The sequence below is a fragment of the Silene latifolia genome, chromosome Y, assembly GCF_048544455.1.
Source record: "Silene latifolia isolate original U9 population chromosome Y, ASM4854445v1, whole genome shotgun sequence".
Taxonomy (NCBI): Eukaryota; Viridiplantae; Streptophyta; class Magnoliopsida; order Caryophyllales; family Caryophyllaceae; genus Silene; species Silene latifolia.
Window position 1 is genome coordinate 150,000,320 of NC_133538.1, and position 5,015 is coordinate 150,005,334.

Genomic DNA, 5,015 nt, shown 5'->3' on the forward strand with positions numbered 1-5,015 from the left:
CCTCGAGCTTCTCGAGACGGGCAGTAATAGAAGTAATGAGCGTCACAACGGCACTCATTTCATCACTTTGCTTTCGTGATTTTCCATGTGAACTCCCAAACTCAGCTCTATGGACTGCCATTTCCTCAATAGTATTCCAACCTTTATTCTGACCGGTATTGTTTTGGCATCTACCATTCGCAGCTGCGTCCAGGATGACCTTGTAATCATCATATAAAGCAATCTAGAATAAATTGCAAAGGTACCACTGCTGGAAACCGTGGTGAGGGACAGACCGAACCAAATTCTTGAAACGTCCCCATGCTTCACAAAAGTCCTCATCATTTTCTTGCTAGAAATTTGTGATTTTACTTCTCAAAGAATCAGTCTTTGCAAGTGGGAAATATTTTTTGTAGAAGGCTAATGCTAGAGATGTCCAATCTGTGACTCCAGCTGCTGCCCTATTAAGGTAGCGGTACCAATCTCACGCAGAATCCTTCAAGGAGTACATGAACATCACCCCCTTTACTTAATCCTGAGTCACCCCAGCCGGTACAGGTATGGAACAGTAGTAGTCTGTGAAAATTTCCATATGCTTCAAAGGATCCTCGTCCGGTAGCCAGCAAACTGATTTCGCTCCACTAAATCGATATAGGAGAAATGAAATTCGAAGTGACCGGTAGTAGTTGTAGGTAATTGAAGGAAAAGTAGATCTATATATACTTAACATATTCAAATATGTTATAATTTAATTTGTCAAAAAATTAACTAATGATCTTATGCATGCAAACAAATAAATAAAAAGAAGAAACATTCATTCTTACATTGGATTTTCGATTTAAATGGGCACAAGAGAGATCACCTTTCTCTCTTGTTTATTGAGCTTTCTTTTTGGATGAACAAAGACCCAAGTGCAGGATCTCTCCCAAGGATTTATACCCAAAGCTTACTCTTAATTTAAATTAATATTATAGTTACTAGTGCAATATTAATCTTGTAGAAAAATGACCCAAAAATATTATAAAACACTTAATATTTTCGGTTTTGGGAGAAAAGAAGAAGAGAGATTTTTGTCTCTCTAGAATTCTTATTTTGGATGAGTAAAGAATGAATTGCGCTAACTACATTTTTAGTGTATTATTAGGTAAATAAGATGAAAAACCATAATGGTTTTTCCATCTTAAAAACCGGGTGGAAGGGGGGGATTTTGGGGAGCCAATGCATGCTTGTGTTGTTCTTTACAATAAGCATTAGGTTGCAAGGCTAGTCTATAATGGAAATGATTGTGTTTTCCACTAATTTAAACAACACAATATTTTGCCTAATCCCCTCATAATTTCGGTACACTCATAAAATAGAACCCATTTTATTTTTGTCAAATTTGTCAATATGTCACATGTCATATGTAACATAAATTTGTTATGTATTTTTAACATATTAAAAATCAACGTATTAATAAAAATACGTCATATACAAAAATTGACTTAGTAATTCATAAATACTTGTACCAAAATATTTCTCCAATTATAAATCACAATAAATTGTATTTATAATAATTCATTCAAATTTAATTGTTTCTTTAAACAATAATTTCATCTGAGTAATGATACAATTCAATTACTCAGACCGCATCTCATTTAATCAAATTTCAATGAGATACGTAATTTTACTTCCAAAATCGTCCGTCAATTTTTCAATTAATTTAATTAACTCGTAACGTTAAACGATTAATTAAATGATCAATTAAGAGTGTTGCCCTATAGGTATGACCTAGGGGATCAACTGATCACCACCGTCACACGACAGTAATGTCAAACTCTAGTCAGCCAATCATTACCGATATATGTTGATCAGTTGACAGTAAAATATTAATTCCCAATTGTATTCTTTATAATGAGACTTAAACATGTGATCATCATGATCAACAGTCGTGATCGCATTATTGTCGGAGGACACATATTCCAACAATCTCCCACTTGTCCTCGACAAGTGTGCGTCACCAATTCTCTTGTCCTATTACTATCTCCCACCCAATGCAAGGTGTCTTTCAGGTCGTACTTACAAGTGATCATATCGAGAGTGGTTTCCTCGATCTGGAGAATAACTGATTGACCGGATTTATCTATCATGGATACCTTCCGAGCGTGGCCACGCATTTCGAGTTCATTACTCCTCAAGTGGCCCTGAGATATTGTTATAACCCTGACTAGGGATGGACAATTCCTATCGCACTCACTCCCTTCGACTAGCCACAGCCATCATAACCCAAAATATGCCTATTTGACCCCATTTACGAAGGTCGTAGTAACACAAATCAAAGTTAATCTGAAACTGTGCCATCTTAGGCGAATAGTCTTTAGTCAAAAGAATCGACTCATTTGAATACTATATCAGCTCTCGCCACGACCAGGCTATATAAATTTGCCAGAACTCTATAAGCGGTCATTAGGCCCGACAAAATGTTCCTAACAGTCTGCCTATGTGATCGACTAGTCATCTCACATGACTCTATGGCACTTGAACTTGCCATCAATCGCATCACACTCTAGTCACTTCGAGACGTCACCTCATGTAAGTAACTATGGGCAAATATAATGTTAATCCATGTTCACTTTAACGGGGTTCAATTGTCTCCACAACCCGTTTGGATGTAACAAAGTGCAAGGTGAGTTAATAATAACTCAAACGACAAATTTCGACATCACACTCGGGTAGTCAATACCATATTACAACCTTGTGATGTATATCCTAAGTGTAAACACTTATTGATTGCAATAGAAGTTTAACATGCCATGTGTCCATGTGTTCAAACTTCTTACACTTGCATTTTCCTTTACATTCATGTTCTCTCTCATAGCATGAATCTTACCAAGTACACATTAAGGTTCCCGACCTTGGTTTTGGTTCTTTATCTTTAAAGAACTTCCTTATCGATTATCACATAACGAACGAATTTGTGGTGAATGATATAACTTGTACTGATCAAGTACTCCATCCACACACAATGCACTAGGTATATGTTTTGCAGAATCTTGCAACAATTTGACAAGATGATTAGCCTAGCACTTCTCACAAGTCCTAGCATAGTTAGGAATGATTAGTTTTGAGTAACTTCTTATTCAACTAAGTATCTTTCTAAAACTTCTTATTTTTCCTTTTGATTTGAAAAGTTTAGGATTTTCATAAATCTTTACGTGTGTTCGAACTTTCTATAATATGTGCAACCTCTTAACACATAATAGAGTATTCCGTCAAACACCGAAATCGCTCATCGGATTCTACTTGATAATTCATGACATTTCTATTATGGCTTACCAATCAATCATCATGCTCTTATGCATATGATTCACCATTGGACATGTGCATGATTATTCTAATGGCGGAAACATTAGTCACTAATAATCATGAGATTAACCGTTCTAAGGTTCAATGAACGACCATGACTGCTAATGGTAATTCCATTTTCATTCACATGAATAACCTATGTGACTTGTTGATTCGATGTGTATCTCCCAATACTAATCCAACATCCCTTGATGTAATTGGATTCATCATAGTCCATTTTCATCCAGAATTGAAAACTCAAATACTTCTTTTATGAAGGAAGGTATTAGCTCGTCATTCTTCAATGAGTGGTGAGTTGTAAACATTCAAAGGATGATATCTCCCACTAAATTCCATGTCTTCACATGATAATTTCTAATGCTCCCACTTAATTCCACATGTTTCGAAATTGATTACTCAATAGAACACATTTCAAAATTTGGAATGTATGTTGCTTTGCAAAGTTATTAAGATGAAACCATATATTTTCCCATCATATCCTTTCAAAATTCCTATTTTGAAGAGGTCTCATTTTAACCTTATGGAAAGAGATTTTAAATCTCTAACACACTTATGTCATAATGATGTGTGGCAATGTCATTTATTAAATATAAGTAATATCTAATACACATCCTTCAAAATATCCCTTTTAAAAGGATGTTTAACCAATTCATTTTCATAATGAGGTTAAGTAATGACATCTACGTGGTTTAAAACTTTGGCTATTGAAGATATCGGTATATCAATCCTTGCAACCTCTAGTCATAAATATCGCTTATTACTAGGATGTTACATTGATTAATTTAGGCTCTTAAGTAAATCTCAAGGTTGAAACTATTGGTCAAAATTTATCATAAACTTAGTCAAAAACTCTTGTTAAGTCTTTACAATAGTCATTTTGTTAGAAAACTTTCTTTTGGTCTCCTCGTGTAGTTATCATAAGAATATACTCTTATGATCACTTCACTTGGTCTCTTTAGTCATATAGACCTTACTTGAGACCATAGATCTCATCTATTCGATATACTATATAAATAGATATACCTTCATTCAAATCATTCTTTCTTGTGTAGATCTTTATTTACACAAGTACACAAATTTATCTAGTCTCGTGTGTTGTGTCCTCATTTTTGTCCCACTCTATCTTTAGAATAAATACACAAGAGATTCAAAGATAGCATATGAGACACAAATAATGATGTTGAAATTTTAAGGAGAACTATCTCATAGATTGACTAATAGTTTTAGATTCCATATGTGTACTTGGTGATTGACATACCTTTAAGAGACTTCGTAGACTCAAGGTTACTTTGTAAATGATCATACACAAGCCTTAAGCATGTGGACATATAATGAAACCCGTCATTATATTTGTCTATTAGATCACTTTAAGTTATATGTTTCTAAGAGTAAGCATTTAAACATGAATTTTAGAACAAAAGGATAAAATGATAAAACGGGTGACTTGGGTTGCAAACCAAGTCACCATTATCCAAATACAACCCATTATCCAAAATACCTTTCCATGTCGAACGCAGAAACTTACGGTTCTAAAATCCAAAACATAATTTAAAATAAGACAATGAAAAGCAAAGCTCCATGAAAGCTAACCCTAGCTTCTTGATGGTTTCTCATGCTTGCTTTTCCTTTCCCTTGTCTTTGCTTGGTGGAGGCCCTATTTACAATAAAAAGGGAGATACATTATCACAAAT

At 34.5% G+C, this 5,015-nt stretch overlaps 1 non-coding gene across 1 annotated transcript; it reads left to right on the top strand.

Moving 5' to 3' along the window:
- Nucleotides 1-254: 254 nt before the first annotated feature.
- LOC141635197 (small nucleolar RNA R71) lies at nucleotides 255-363 on the top strand. Its single transcript, XR_012539900.1, has one exon. It is a non-coding gene; the product is annotated as a small nucleolar RNA R71 (small nucleolar RNA).
- Nucleotides 364-5,015: the final 4,652 nt, after the last annotated feature.